At 42.7% G+C, this 17432-nt stretch overlaps 1 protein-coding gene across 1 annotated transcript in view; it reads left to right on the top strand.

Annotated features, from left to right (window-relative positions):
* The first annotated feature begins 545 nt into the window (after window positions 1–545).
* Window positions 546–17432, top strand: part of LOC120021829 (volume-regulated anion channel subunit LRRC8A-like) — a 30874-nt gene continuing 13987 nt past the window's right edge. The window contains exon 1 of the mRNA XM_038965679.1: window positions 546–637. The gene's annotated coding sequence lies outside the window, so the exon portion shown is untranslated. The remainder of the gene's footprint in view (window positions 638–17432) is intronic.

Raw genomic sequence — 17432 nt, forward strand, 5'->3', positions numbered from 1 at the left:
GCATTGAGCACAGCTGTTACATTTGTAGTTTCCATCCATCAAAGTAACTTTAGTTAAGAAATGTATATTTTGCGAGGGTAGTTTTAGTGTAGCTTAACTTCTTCCAGAGTGAAGTAAATGGTAACCTAATAAACTATACTTCCAGAGTAGCTTCTCCACACTGCGTTTCATGGGTGCACAATCCATAGGTCAGGCTGTGCAGTTCAATATGAATGTTCAATACACACAATATACTGACTGGGATGGTGATTTCCAACAGTTAAAGTCTTGCAATAAGAGCTAAAACACTAATATTTGTGTAAATTCTACATAGTTGTGTTCTGTGGGTGTCACTGAGTGGCTGATATCCCATTTAATGGGTGCACAATCCATAGGTTAGTCTATTTGTATCTTGTTCATTTGTATATAATTATAGTCCAATTGTGGCATGTTTTGACTTTATCCGTTTGCATCAGTTTCAATTGAATACTTTTATTTTGAAGGCGAAACGCCGATTCCACTATATGCTAATGTTGCTCACGACACACACGTGCTGCGGATGGTTAGTGTGAACCTTAACGTTGCCTCTCTGTGAACCAATACGAAATGTTTCAATTATGTGCGGAAAAGGATAAAGACAGTTACTGTAACAAATTAGGTGAGTAAGGACTTTATACATTATGATGTTCAGAGAAAAATGTCGACTTCTGTGTATGACATCGTAACAGCGTCACCGGGGTGTTGTTTGGGAATCCAACAAAGACTGTCGGTGATAACGTAATTCTACCTTTGTTATAGACACGAAACGACTTTATATATAAACTTAAACTGTATTTTGTGGTTTATTGCTTCATTATCAGCTTGTGCATTTTGTTGGAGCCATAACACGTGCCATTCAACCGGCACCTGGCACACGCAGACTGTTAGTCTTTTTATGATTTCACAGCGATTTAATTTTACACCAGTCTAGGTAGGCAATTGTATACCACTTTCCTATAAATCGTTGCAATGTGGATAACATGTTAGTGACGATAAATAATGATTTCTGGATATACACTTGTTAATTAATGTCATGGGATGATATTTCAATATGGAATGAATATTTGGAAAAATGTAAAGTAGGCCTTACAACATGTATTGTAAAAAAAACTAATAACAGGTAATTTAAGGGAGCTCAAACAATGGCACATAGAAGCACATATTGAGTGGGCCTTCAAATGCTCACCTGTCTTGGATTATCTGCAGTCTGTAATAACACATCAGTTGGCAACATGTCATTCTATGCAATTGCATTTCTACAAATAATGGATTTTGATAGTGAAGGGGGAAGAATGTATATAGTTACATTTCGCGATATTATTTTGGACGACATATCCATACTTTGACTCCAAGTATCGATTTCGAAAAAAATGTTTTGCTAGTTAGCGTTAGTTGGCTCTAGTGCCAAAAACAATATTCTTCTGTCTGTTGGCATTTTACCTGCCCTGGGGGAACCTCAGGTAGGCTACTGTCCAGAACATCATATAGGACTGCCAGCCAGGCCACTTAACATTGTCCACTGAACCTCATGGAGAAAATTATAAATTAAATGTACACATCACATTGATGCCATCAGAACCCTGTATGTGAGTTGGACATCAAGGCTAAATTGGAGTGTTTTTATTTCAGAGAGGTGAAACTGTTCACAAAATTGCTATTTTTTCCCAAAAGTAACGGCCACCAACCACTACAAGTCTCCCCCCTCCACCCAATTATAACACCTGAGCATGGATGCCCTGACATAAAATGATGACATCATCTTGTCTCTCTGTGACACTGTCTGTCCCCGGGGCTGGACATCGGTGAGGTCACTGGTATGTTCTGCAAAGTGTTATTTTTGAAGTTACTCACCAGATCATAACAAACACAAATAGCCCTCATGCTAATCCTATGCACTGGACTGTTCTACTGTCTCAGCCTTGGTCTACTTTCAAAACATTGTTGAAGAAAGACAACATCTCTTTTACAAGGCTGACATAAAGAGGGACACGTAATGTAATTACCCTGTGTGTAAAAATGTTGCAAACAACTTGACCTCTAACTTCTTTGTCGAGTACTTGGTGTTGATTAGGGTGCTAACAAATGCTTGTTTGTCTACTACGCACCACCATGTTTGTAAATCAAATGTCCTTTTTTTTTTTAAATGTTGAGTGTCTCAACTGTCCTTGGATCCTCTGGCAGCGCAAATCACCCTCTGATGAATTTCAGATACATCACTCAACGTCTTAATGCTCTTTTAAAGAGGGATGGTATTTGTTCCCAATTTTTACATTCTTTGATATTTTCTCTAAGAATGACTCCCTGTAGTTCCAGGTAAAGAGCGGTAATGCCCTTGGAGGAGGTTATTTGGCCTTGACTCAGGGATATAAGTTTGGCTCAGGTTTGGCCGCATAGAAATATAATTATTAGAACTAGCATCTCCAATTTAGTGTACCCATCATGGTACATACAAATCGCAGTGGTGATGGGCCTTCTAGTAATTATATTTCTATGTTTGGCCCTTTTTCTAATGTATGCCAGTCAACACTGCCTGGACAACGCAGCCCTGCCTGGACAATGGTAGCTTTGTCTTCAGAAGGTGGGAGCACTGACTCACTGTACCTACATAAGGCTGAGGGTAGGATCTGAAAACCATCTAGAAGAAAAAGAAACGCACACCTTTTTAGGCGAGGTGCTGGCTAGCGGAATAGAACACTTAAAAAAATAAAGGAGAGCCGCACACTGTAGGAGCTCAGATGCAAAAATTTTATTACCAACGTTTCGACAGCCAAGCTGTCTTCATCAGGGTATAATCACAAACACTGCGGGATGACTCGTTTATATAGTGTCAAAAGACACACAGGTGTCTGTAATCATGGCCAAGAGTGGCCTAATATCATTGGTTAATTCTCAAATATTAAAATGACATACAAAGAACAGCATACAAAAAACAAATGGATAGCATACGATCATAGACTCATTTTAGACTACACAAGCTTACAAACAATTACAATGGCAAAGTCACAATAATCACAAGAATGGCTTCAGATCAAAGTCTACGTTGAGACCGAAGGGAGCAAGGGTCTTTAAATTAAAGATCCAGACAGCCTCTCGTTTTAACAATAAATTATCAAGGTCACCCCCTCTCCTAGGGAGGGTGACATGTTCGATGCCAATATAACGCAGAGACGAAATCGAGTGGCCTGCCTCCAAAAAGTGGGCCGCAACTGGATAAGTCAAGTTTTTGCACCTAATGGTGCTACAATGCTCTGAGATACGTACTTTTAATTCGCGCTTTGTTTTACCCACATAATTTTTACCACAAGGACAAGTTATAAGATAAATAACTGCCTTAGTGGAGCACGTAATAACACCTTTGATTGGGATCGATTTCCCTGTTTGTGGGTGTTTGAAGGATCTGCATTTATAAGTGCCATTGCATTGAGCACAGCCATTACACTTGTAATTTCCATCCAGTAGGGGCGCAAATAGACGTTGTTCAGGAATCGGCCACCAAATTCTCTTATTTTACTCCTCTCCTCAAAGCCTTACATAAAACAAGCCATACTATTTAACAGACTGGTCATCATCTTTGCTTGTTCTGGAGGGAGACGTAAAACAAACTCTGGTAATCTCTTACTGAAATGCATTACCGTCCAGTGTTCAGCTGGGCATTACTATTCTCCTGTACCCCCACTTCTACACAAGGACTGTTCTGTTAGTGGTATGCTTTCAGATTTCTGTAGCCCAGACGATCAGACTACGTTGATCAATCTACCTGGGGAATAACATAAATTAAGATTCAGGAGGGGTGGCAGGTAAGTCTAAAGCTCTCTACCGGCCTACTTGAATACTATGTCAGGCAACTGTCAGGGAAACACTTTGATGTGGTAAAGTTATGTTGCAGTTCAATCAGGCAAGGCTTCACCATGTGATTATAATTCTGTCTGACATTTTTGGAGATTATGTTTATATATATATATATATACACACACACACACAGTGGCAAGAAAAAATGTGTGAACCCTTTGGAATTACCTGGATTTCTGCATAAATTGGTCATAGAATTTGATCGGACCTTCATCAAAGACACAACAATAGGCACACACAGTGTGCTTAAACCAATAACACACAAATTATTGTATTTTTCTAGTCTATATTGAATACATAATTTAAAAATTCACAGTGTAGGTTGGAAAAAGTATGTGAACCCCTAGGCCAATGACTTCTCCAAAAGATAATTGGAGTCAGGAGTCCACTAACCTGGAGTCTAATCAATGAGATAAGATTGGAGGTGTTGGTTAGAGTTGCCCTGCCCTATACAAAACACTCACAAAATTTGAGTTTGCTATTCACAAGAAGCATTGCCTGATGTGAACCATGCCTCAAACAAAAGAGATCTCAGAAGACCTAAGATTAAGAATTGTTGACTTGCATAAAGCTGGAAAGGGTTACAAAAGTATCTCTAAAAGCCTTGATGTTCATCAGTCCACGGTAAGACAAATTGTCTATAAGTGGAGAAAGTTCAGCACTGTTGCTACTCTCCCTAGGACTGGCCGTCCTGCAAAGATGACTGCAAGAGCACAGCGCAGAATGCTCAATGAGGTTAAGAAGAATCCTAGTGTCAGCTAAAGACTTACAGAAATCTCTGGTACATGTTTACATCTCTTTTGACGAGTCTATGATATGTAAAACACTAAACAAGAATGGTGTTCATGGGAGGACACCACGGTAGAAGCCACTGCTGTCCAAAAAAAAACATTGCTGCACATCTGAAGTTCGCATAAGAGCACCTGGATGTTCCACAGCGCTACTGGCAAAATATTCTGTGGATAGATGAAACTACAGTTGAGTTGTTTGGAAGGAACACACAACACTGTGTGGAGAAAAAAAGGCACAACACACCAACATCAAAACCTCATCCGAACTGTAAAGTATGGTGGAGGGAGCATCATGGTTTGGGGCTGCTTTGCTGCCTCAGGGCCTGGACAGCTTGCTATCATCGACAGAAAAATACATTCCCAAGTTTATCAATGCTTTTTGCAGGAGAATGTAAGGCTATCTGTTCGTCAATTGAAGGTCAACAGAAGTTGGGTGACGCAACGGGACAACGACCCATAACACAGAAGTAAATCAACAGAATGGCTTCAACATAAGAAAATACGCCTTCTGGAATGGCCCAGTCAGAGTCCTGACCTCAACCCGAATGAGATGCTGTGGCATGACCTCGAGAGCAGTTCACACATCACAAGAATATTGCTGAACTAAAACAAGGGTTCACATACTTTTCCCACCCTGCACTATGAATGTTTACACGGTGTGTTCAATAAAGACATAACTCATAATTGCTTGTGTGTTATTCGTTTAAGCAGACTGTGTTTGTCTATTGTTGTGAGTAGATGAAGATCAGATCAAATTGTATGACCAATTTAAGCAGACATCCAGATAATTCCAAAGTGTTCACGTACTTTTTCTTGCCACTGTACACTACCGGTCAAAAGTTTTAGAACACCTACTCGTTCAGGGTTTTTCTTTATTTTTACTATTTTCTACATTGTTGTCACGTGCGTCGTATGAATAAGACCAAGGCGCAGCGTGGTATGCGTACATTCTAATTTATTAAAAGAATGAACACTGAACAAACTAACCAAAAGCTATACAAATGAGTGCTGACAGGCAACTACACATAGACAAGAACCCACGAACACCAAAGGGAAAATGGCTACCTAAGTATGATCCCCAATCAGAGACAACGATAAACAGCTGCCTCTGATTGGGAACCATATCAGGCCACCATAGACATACAAATCACCTAGACCTACAAAAACCCTAGACAATAAAAAAACTAGCGTACCCACCCGAGTCACACCCTGACCTAACCAAAATATAAAGAAAACAGAGATATCTCAGGTCAGGGCGTGACAAGAATAATAGTGTAGAATAATAGTGAAGACGTCAAAACTATGAAAGAACACATATGGAATCATGTAGTAACCAAAAAAGTGTTAAACATATCAAAATATATTTTATATTTGAGATTCTTCAAAAAGCCACCCTTTGCTTTGATGACAGATTTGCAAACTCTTGGCATTCTCTCAACCCGCTTCACCTGGAGTTCCCACATATGCTGAGCACTTGTTGGCTGCTTTTCCTTCACTCTGTGGTCCGACTCATCCCAAACCATCTCAATTTGGTTGAGGTCGGGGGATTGTGGAGGCCATGTCATCTGATGCAGCATTCCATCACTCTCCTTCTTGGTCAAATAGCCCTTACACAACCTGGAGGTGTGTTGGGTCATTGTCCTGTTGAAAAACAAATGATAGTCCCACTAAGCCCAAACCAGATGGGATGGCGTATGGCTGCAGAATGGTGTGGTAGCCATGCTGGTTAAGTGTGCCTTAAATTTTAAATAAATCACAGACCGTGTCACCAGCAAAGCACCCCCATACCATCACACCTTCACATCCATGCTTCACAGTGGGAACCACACATGCGGAGATCATCCGTTTACCTACTCTGCATCTCACAAAGGCATGGCGGTTGGAACCATAAAATCTCATTTGGACTCATCAGACCAAAGGACAGATTTCCACTGGTCTAATGTCCATTGCAAGTGTTTCTTGGCCCAAGCGACTTTCTTCTTATTATTGGTGTCATTTAGTAGTGGTTTCTTGGCAGCAATTCGACCATGAAGGCCTGATTCATCAGTCTCCACTGAACAGTTGATGTTGAGATGTGTCTGTTACTCTGAAGCATTTATTTGGGCTGCAATTTCTGAGGCCTCTAACTCTAATGAACATATACTCTGCAGCAGAGGTAACTCTGGGTCTTCCATTCCTGTGGCGGTTCTCATGAGAGCCAGTTTCATCATAGTGAAAGCTGGCGCCGACAGAGAGTGCTGCCTCACTTCTAGTTCTTAGGAAACTTTGCAGTATTTAGTTTTTTTATGTATTATTTCTTACATTGTTAGCCTAGAAAATCTTAAGTGTTATTGCATACATCCAGGAAGAACTATTGGATAACAGAGCGATGTCAACTTACCAGCACTACGACCAGGAATACGACTTTCCCGACGCAGATCCTTTGTCCGCTCCAGCCAAGGGCGTTTGAACTGATTTCAGGGGCCGACCCAAAACAACGCCGCCGGAGAAGAGGGAGACTGGAGCGGTCTTCTAGTCAGAATTCGGAGGTGCACACACCACCCACCACTTTCGAGTATATTACTCGCTAATGTCCAATAAGGTCGACAAAATCAGGACAAGGGTTGATTTCTAGATTGACATCAGGGATTTTAACATACTCTGTTTCACGGAAGCATGGCTCTCTCGGCATATGCTGTCGGAGTCGGTACAGCCACCTGGATTCTCAGTGCTCCGCGCCGACAGGAATAAACATCTCTCCGGGAAGAAGAAGGGCGGGGTGTATGTTTCATGATTAACGATGGTGTAATTGTAAAAACATACAGAAACTCAAGTCCTTTTTGTTCACCTGACCTACAGTTCCTCACAATCAAATGCCGACCGTATTATCTCCCAAGAGAATTCTCTTCGGTTATTGTAACAGCTGTGTATATCCCCCCTCAAGCCGATACCACAACGGCCCTCAAGGAACTTCACTGGACTTTATGCAAACTGGAAACCATATATCCTCAGGCTGCATTTATTGTAGCTGGGGATTTTAACAAAGCAAATTTGAGAACAAGGCTACCTAAAATCTATCAGCATGTCGACTGTAACACTCGCGCTGGGAAAAACACGAACACTGTTACTCTGACTTCCACAATGCTCACCCGCCCTCGTTTCGGAAAATCTGACCGTTTTGCTCCTCCCTTCCTATAGGTTGAAACTCAAACAGGAAGTACCCGTGCTAAGGACTATTCAACGCTAGTCTGACCAGTCGGAATCCACGCTTCAAGATTGTTTTGATCACGCGGACTAGGATATGTTCCAGGTAGCCTCAGAGAATAATATCGACGTATACGCTGATTTGGTGAGTGAGTTTATAAGGAAGTGTATAGGAGTTGTTGTACCCACTATTATTAAAACCTACCCTCACCAGAAACCGTGGATAGATGGTAGCATTCGCACAAAACTGAAAGCGCGTACCACTGCATTTAACCATGGCAAGGCGACTGGGAATATGGCCAAACTGTGTAGTTATTCCCTCTGCAAGGCAAGCAAACAAGCAAAATGTCAGTATAGAGACAAAGTGTAGTCACAATTCAACTGCTCAGACACGACTTATGTGGCAGGGTCTACAGACAATCACGGACCACAAAAGGACACTGACGTCTTGTTTCCAGACAAACTAAACACCTTCTTTGCCCGCTTTGAGGATAATACAGTGCCACCGACGCGGCCCTCTACCAAGGACTGTGGGCTCTCCTTCTCTGTGGCCGTTGTGATTAAGACATTTAAACATGTTAACCCTCGCAAGGCTTCCGGCCCAGACGGCATCCCTATCCACGTCCTCCGAGCATGCACAGACCAGCTGGCTGGTGTGTTTACGGACATATTCAATCTCCACCTATCCCAGTCTGCTGTCCCCACATGCTTCAAGATGGCCACCATTGTTCTGTACCCAAGAATGCAAAGGTAATTGAACTAAATGACTATCACCCCATAGCACTCACTTCTGTCATCATGAAGTGCTTTGAGAGACTAGTCAAGGATCATATATTCCATCTTACCTGTCACCCTAGACCCACTTCAATTGGCTTACCGCCCAAATAGGTCCACAGACAACGCAATCGCCATCACACTGCACACTGCCCTATCCCATTTGGACAAGAGGAATACCTATGCAAGAATGATGTTCATTGACTACAGCATTCAACACCATAGTACCCTCCAAGATCATCGTTGAGCTTGAGGCCCTGCGTCTCAGCTAGGGATGCACGATATATTTCTAAAAAGGCCAGCGTCGGCCCAATGTCTAGTTTAACACCAATGTGCAAAACCAATGTCAAAGCTGACGTTCATACCTATATAAACGTAGGTAGATGACGTAATGACGCCACAAAAATACAGCGCTACACAGAACAAAAGCAGAAAAATACTAAGGGCACAATTCCAACAACTAAACAAGTTCAAGTCGAGCAGTCACTTGAAAGAGTAAGACATTTTCAGCGAGACAACTCAAAGGCGACATCCATTAATGCCAAGATAATGGAGTTCATTGACCTTGACAATCAACCGTTCTCTGTCATGGATGATGTTGGCTTTTTCCGACTGGTCAAGCACCTCGAGCCCCCGGTACACACTACCAAGTAGGCGCTATTTTTCAGATTTTTCAAGAATGTGCTGGTTCTCATACCGCTGCTGCCATTTCAATGGCATTTGAGAACATGTTTGAAACTTGGAAACATGAACATACCCCTAGCTCCATTCGAACAGCTGACTTGAGAAATAAGCTAATCACATGCGTCTACAGCAGACGTGATACCCTCTGTCATGGCATTGAAATGCCTGCTCAACAAAACTGCCGACACAGACAGTAGGGTTAAAACTTCCAAAAGTTCTCAAGGCTGTGAACAAGTGATTCGTGCCATTCTCTCTGAGCCTCTTTACTGTGTCGCCACCATGCTCGATGCTAGGTACAAGGACCTCTACTTCAATTTACGGTTTACGTGACATGTTAGACACAGCTGGACAAGATGGAAACGGACACAGTGACAGTGCGCACCGAGGAAGAAAGGCCATGGGCAGACAGACAGCTGAAACTTCACTGCTTGACATGTATAATGAAATCCTGGTTGAGACTGAACAAATGAACAACAAAACAGCACAGCAAGTAAGTGAAAGAAATAGGTTTTGATTATGCTTTACTGGTAATGGGGACACGTAAATGCCAACAAAATAACTTTTTGGTCAGTGTGTGTGTGTGTGTGTTTCAACTATTTGATTGTAATAGAATGCTTAAATGGCTGATAAAATGTTAAATATCGGTATCGGTTTTTATTTGGCAAGGAATATATCAGATATCGGTACCGGCAAAAAATTTAATCGGTGCATCCCTAGTCTCAACCCCACCCTGTGCAATTGGGTCCTGGACTTCCTGACGGGCTGCCCCCAGGTGGTGAAGGTAGGAAACAACATCTTCACTTCGCTGATCCTGGGGCCCCAACAGGGTGCATGCTCAGCCCCCTTCTGTACTCCCTGTTCACCCATGACTGCGTGGCCATGCACGCCTGCAACTCAATCATCAAGTTTGCAGACGACACAACAGTAGTAGGCTTGATTACCAACAACGACGAGACAGCCTACAGGGAGGAGGTGAGGGTTCTCGGAGTGTGGTGTCAGGAATTTTACCTCACTCAATGTCAGAAAAACGAAAGAGATGATTGTGGACTTCAGGAAACAGCAGAGGGAGCATCCCCCTATCCACATCGACAGGACAGCAGTGGAGAAGGTGGAACGTTTTTTTTTTTTATTCCTCGGTGCACACATCACTGACAAACTGAAGTGGTCCACCCATACAGACCGTGTGGTAAAGAACTGCGCCTCTTTAACCTCAGGAGGCTGAAGAAGTTTGGCATGTCACCTAAAACCCTCACAAACTTTAACAGATGCACATTTGAGAGCATCCTGTCGGGCTGTATCACCGCCTGGTATGGCAACTGCATTGCCCACAACCGCAGGGCTCTCTTGAGAATGGTGTGGTCTGCACAACGCATCACCGGGGGCAAACTACCTGCCCTCCAGGACACCTACAGCACCCGATGTCACAGGAAGGCCAAAAAGATCATCAAGGACAACAACCACCTGAGCCATTGCCTGTTCACCCCGCTACCATCCAGAAGGCGAGGTCAGTACAGGTGCATCAAAGCTGAGACCGAGAGACTGAAAAACAGCTTCTATCTCAAGGCCATCAGATGTGTTAAATAGCCATCACTAGCACAGAGAGGCTGATGCCTACATACAGACTTTAAATCATTAGCCACTTTAACACTAGCCACTTTAATAATGCCACTGTAAACAATGTTTACATATCTTGCATTACTCATCTCATATGTATATACTGTATTCTTTACTATCTATTGCATCTTAGCCTATTCCGCTCGTTCATTGCTCATCCATATATTTATATATTCTTATTCCATTCCTTTACTTAGATCTGTGTGTATTAGGTATTTGGTATTTGTTGTGGAATTGTTAGAAATTACTTGTTAGATAATGCTGCACTGTCGGAAGTAGAAGCACAAGCAATTTGCTACACTCGCAATAACATCTGATAACCATGTGTATGTGACCAATAAAATTAGATTTGGTTTTTGCCACTGCACTTGAAACTTTCAAAGTTCTTGACATTTTTGGAATTTTGGAATTGACTTAATGTAATGATGGACTGTCGTTTCTCTTTGCTTATTTGAGCTGTTTTGCCATAATATGGACTTGGTCTTTTACCAAATAGGGCTATCTTCTGTATCCCCCGACCTTGTCACAACACAACTGATTGGCTCAAACGCATTAAGAAGGAAAGAAATTCCACAAATTAACTTTTTAAGAAGGCACACCTGTTAATTGAAATGCATTCCAGGTGACCACCTCATGACGCTGGTTGAGAGAATTCCAAGTGTGCAAAGCTGTCATCAATGTAAAGAGTGGCTATTTGAAGAATCTCAAATATAAAATATATTTTGATTTGTTCAACACTTTTTTTGGTTACTACACGATTCCTTATGTGTTCTTTCATAGTTTTGATGTCTTCACTATTATTCTACAATGTAGAAAATAGTAAAAATAAAGAAAAACCCTTGAATGACTAGGTATTCTAAAACTTTTGACCGGTAGTGTAACTCCAGCAGGAAGAGAGAAAGTATGTTGTGTGTACTGTTGTTGGATGGATCTCCATATGTTTAATACCCCAGGGGCAAACGGGTATGATTTATCAAGCTGCCGTACAGTGATCCATGTGAACTGCCCTTAGTGCCCTTACATCGTTAGATCTGCCAGATAGTGCTCAGTGCGCAGCTTGGTGCACTGTGAACTGAGCAGCTGTATAACGGGCTGTTTGAGTCACCCAGTAGGCTGGCACACATTATTCATTATTTATGCGCTCAGACGGAATTGTAGAAGTCATGCCACCACGACTTGAAATTTGTGCAAACAAAGACTTCATTTGATAGGTTACTTGGTTCGTGCTACAGAGGGGAGGGGGGATGGAGGGAGGGAGGGGGGGGGGGAATGGACAGCGTAGAGAGAGAAAAAATATTTTTTTGTTCGGTCTCAGTCGGAGTGTTTAAACTAGACTTCTGACAAACCGGGAGCTACTGTAAGAGAGGGCAGCGATCCATAGAAATAGAGCGACTTAAGATGGCTTCGTCTGACTGGTTTGGACTGGATGAGGCTCTTTTGTGAGCTTCCATTGACCACACTCCCTTATTCTCTTCCTGTTAGTTCCTGCAGGTAGAAGGGGAGGTGCACATGGAGAGAGGGAGCTAGAAACTAAAGTCTACACCCAGTCCACCCCAACTGACCTCACACATATAAAAAGGAAACAGGAAATCTCTTTCAACTGATTAGATGGCTGATGTCTGAAATTTGTCTGTGATACTGGAAGGGGTTGTTCTGCTGGAGGTAGGCACTCTAAGCTTCACTATGATCTCAGTTTGAGATGTTTTCATTAAGTAGCGTGTCTGGGTTAAACAGTCCAAATGCGGAGGACTTGTGTACCTGAATAATGATTTCATTTCTTGAAGAATGTCCTACGGTCTACTGGTTTCCCCAGTAGACCGTAGTAGTAGTATTAATGTTTCAGGACAAAGGTGTTTCTGACCTCTTGTCCTGACCAGGGTAGAGATTATTTTCCCTAATCAGGTCATGTGATCAGTAAAAACTCCTGGTCCTAATAAATGGGTCGTTCTCTTTCAATTATTAATTTTGATATCTCACATGTGGGGGTTCGCTACGACCGCCTATTCTCATGGAAGTACCTATCAAAAGCGTCTGTTGGAGACAGAGGTAGAGTAGCGAATGAGGTGAGACCCTCACTTCTATAAAAGGAGCCACACTCCCACCCTCTGGTTATTCTTGCTTCTCTTCCTCATGAATGGTCGCACTACTCTAGCTCGCCTCATATCGACTGGATACCCAGAAATGAACCCTGAAGGATAAGTTCCGACTTCAACTGTAGGTCTTCATACCCTGTCGAGAGGTTGAGTACTAACCGGAAGGTTTAGTTTTGAAATCCTTTTCTACTTCTCAGTCTCCGCTAGCTACTGAGACTCAGTTAGCCCACTCTGCAAGGCTAACTTGGCTACCTTGCTGAGAGGCAAGCTAACCTTGCTACCATACCCTACCTGCAACACGGTAGCGTTGTGAGCACCCTTTTATCATCTACATTCACCTATTGTGTTTACTAGACTGACCATCTCAGCCTTCACGGCACCTTCGGTTGCGGAAGCGCTCTTTCTGAAGGCTAACTTGGCCAGCACTGAGCTAGCCACGGCACACCTTCACCACAAGGTAGCTTCTAGCTAGCTAACGCCCCACTAGCCTCGACTCTCTCCCCTCAATGGCTGACGACATAGTGTCAGGGGAAGGCGAGTTGGGGGATCACGATGGGATTAATATCATGGAGATCCTTGAGATAGTGCAGGAGATGGGGACTGACGACCCCGTTCTCCCACCCTTTCAGGCCCACAGACCACCTCCAGTGAAGTTTGGGCTCTTTTATGTCTGAAAGCGGCTGCGGCCAGACTGGACATCGGGTGGCCATCCCCTGTAGTGGCTCAGCGCCCGTCAATGGATCTATACAACGGGAAAAGACTCAAGCCCTGATTTTTATTTTATTTTTATTAACAGCTCCCCGCAGTACCAGTTTGCCCTTGCCTCAGGGAAGCTAAGAGCCCCTCACTAGCAGGATTCTTGCTAAGGGTACCCCAAGCCTGGACATGCACAATCAGTTATTCCTTACTTTACTTTCTGGATCTTAGGGAAAAGGGTGGGTGGGGGGGGACTAGGCTATATTGCCTGATGTCTTACATCATGGTGCTGGTTGCTCTGTCCCGAGACAGCCTGCTTCCCGCATCTATCCAGACTGACTTACTGCAGCGATAACACGATAAGGCCCGAGGAAACCCCATCCCAAAGAGATGGAAGAGCTGATACCCAGGAGAAGTGGGTGATGCCTTATTCTTATCTTCTTCATCTTTGAGCTCCTCGATGACCAGTGATTTTTTTTTGTTGGTCGGCAGTTACAACTGTGCTTACGATCAGTCCTGGCAGCTATCGTCTGGGTTGGGTAGGTTACTTTCTAAATGTAATCCGTTACTAGTTACATGTCGAATTGTAATCAGTGATGTAACTTTTGGACTACCCAAACTCAGTAATGTAATCTCATTTACTTTCCGTTACTTTTGTATTAAGATGCATTAGAAGAAGACAAAAAGGATACATGATCTCTGACTTGTGGTCAGACTCACTCAGGTGAAACTAACTTCAAATTGTGCCTTTTTTCCAATGCTGAATTGAATGTCATTGAGAACAGAAAGGTGTCTTTTTTTTGCGAACATCCTTTCTGAATTTAAAAGTCATTTTTTGTAATCAGAATACATGAATCAGTTACTCCCCAACCCTGGCTATCGTCATGCAGGGTTTATACCCTAGCGAACGAAGCAATTCTCCATCCTCACCCAGATTCTTTAGAAAAAAAGGGAAAGAGACAGGCCTGCAACTCTTGGAAAAGAGTGGCAGCCACTTATGCAAGCTTTCTGTTTTCACAGTTGGTGTGTGTTTTTTTGTGGAGAAGTGGTGCGACTAGACAGATTGTTATTCACTACACTCTGTTTTCCATGGTCCTATGCTCCTTGCAGGATTTGTTGGAGTGCGAGAAGGTTCATCTTTGTTATGGCCCTTTAGCCACTTTTTCGGCCTTCCAAGGCGTAAGGTTTTCTAGCGGCAGGGACTGGGAGACTAGTCAGGATCAAGGCTAAGATGAATGGAGCAAAGTTCAGCGATGCTTGAAACAGATTATCCATAACTGTTGTGTAGTCTCTAAGCAGGGCGCTTTGCTTAAACCCAGTCTCTGAGCTTTTAGCTCGTCCTGGGACATGTCTGTTGTGCTTAAAACCCTTTCACAGCAGCTATTAGCCACTGGAAAGTGTGGAGATGTAATATTCCTCCTTCTTTCACTTTACTAAGGCCTTTGGCATCACTAAGCGTATGTGTGGACTGTGCTTAACCAGTCACTGTTCGCGCCCACAGTCTGCCCTGGGGTTTTTCAGGTCAATGTACCTAACCCTGTCTTTGGCTCGGGTCGACTTTTTCCCATTGTCGCACCTTGGAGCCGATGGCTTTTCACCTGTTGCCTTCTCTAGAAGGGCGTCCCTGTTGTCCATTACGTGCGGTTCGCATCTACTTGGATTGTAGGAGAGCTCTGGCAAGGGTGTTATGCGCATCACTTATTGGGCCCTTCTCTTTTCGACGATATCCTGCCGGATCATGGGAACCATTATAATGGGGCGATAATCTTTGGAGGTGCCTGGAAGGTCCCTCTCCTACAAAGGAGTTTACCTCTTGTGCACTGTTTTTGGAGCATATCTCATTAAACTGAGATTGTATGCGTCTTATATTGGGCTTCCCCTCACTTTATGAAGTTTTTCCCCTGTTGGGTTGTCTCTGCACCTCTTCGGTACGTACTCCATTAATTTCGCGACCTCTGAGGGTTGCTGATGTTGGGACTTCCCTGGCTTTGGAGAGCATGTTTTGCAATACGGGAGTTGGCCATATCCCCATGTGAGATATCAAAACAAATAATTGAAAGAGAACTAAAGATTACTTTCATAACAGTGGTTCTCTGATATTATGGTATGAGATATCTAACCGCATTCCCCTGCTCGCAGGAGCATGAGGAAGAAAAGCATGCTTGAGAATAACCAGAAGGCGGGAGAGTTGTTCCTTTTATGGAAGTGTGAGGGTTTCACCTCATTCGCCACTCTTACCTGTCTGTCTCCAACAAACACTTTTGATAGGCACTTCCGAGAGGGTGGGCAGTCTTAGTGAAGAGATCTCACTCATAATGTCAGAGAACCAGGGTTATGCAAGTAACCTTACATTTTTCCACGTCTGTGCTGTCTGGGAGATAAAATATCACTGGTGGAGAGGATACAGTTTGCCTATAGCTGAGCTAGACATAACAGATGGAACACCATGAGGATGTGAGCCTTTTCGGGCAAAAACACATTCCAGCCATGTTAATGGATTCAGCATTGGTTTTATTATAATCAGACAGGCTGTCTATGACATTTAGCTGTTGGCCCATAAATACCGTCATTAAATCTCCCGCATTGATTAATATGTCCTCAGAAAGTAAACCGTAAGAAACATGTTCACTCTTGCAGCCAGTCCCTGTTTTCTTAATTCTCAAAAAAAATATTTAAAAAATAAACAACTTCTCAAAAGCTCGCCTTCCTTACAATGTCAAGTTTGCCTACCTGATGGGCTTGTCCTTTATATAACTTTGTGTTTTTAAAGTACGAGTCACAATGATTACTCATTTTTGTGCGGGGTCTTGTAACAATACATGTATTACATTTATTGCTTACTTTAGCATCTGTGTGCGGAGTCAGTTTCTGTTCCCCTCTGCATCCAGCTTCCTCTGTGTTCTTGGAGCCACATAGTGTTCTCTGTCTGCTCACAGGATGTCTGGGATGTCCCTGACATGGAGTAGACCCCCCACACACACACACCACTCTGGAAACCCACACACTGGCTTGACCTGAAAATAGCTGACTGGGCTGTAGGCCTATTGTAAAACGCATCATAAAGACGACTTCCTAATTGTTTGAACTAACTTGGTGGTGAAGCTTAGCCTAAACATTTGGCTGTAGCAGGAGTTCCCAAAATATTTTCCCCAACGCCCCCTTTTGGACATTTGAAAATGTTGTTTTGAAGCTAATTTCCTGAAATTGTACGTAGTTTAAAAAGACTGACATATTTTAGGCAGGCTATGTAATGATGATGATGATAATAATGGATAAGGAAAATGAAGTCTAGACCTGATTTCCCCAAATGTTATTCTGCTACCAAATATATGTTTTATGACAATTTATATGAACCCTTAATTTAATTATACATATTCTCTTTTACATAGTGATTCGATCAATTGATAGTGACAGTATGAGATTACTCCCCAAGCAAAGTCCAATTTCTTTGACTCCGAGTTTAGAAGGTCGTAACTCAGCTTCTGAATGTTAGACAAACCAAAGATATTCCCATGTGCATCAGAGTCGCTTGTTTCCAGCCTAAAGTACAGCAGATGTATGTGTTGTTTTAGATATAAAGAATCGCAAATTGTAATAAAAAAAGACCTAATCATCTAGGTTGGGAACCCCTGGGCTGTAGGGATTATTATAACTAATGAAATTAGTTTACAAGTAGGATTACGTCCAAAATATGTTTTGTATTCCTGAACAAACTGATCTGTCATGATGG

Source organism: Salvelinus namaycush, chromosome 26, assembly GCF_016432855.1.
Source record: "Salvelinus namaycush isolate Seneca chromosome 26, SaNama_1.0, whole genome shotgun sequence".
NCBI classification, from domain to species: domain Eukaryota; kingdom Metazoa; phylum Chordata; class Actinopteri; order Salmoniformes; family Salmonidae; genus Salvelinus; species Salvelinus namaycush.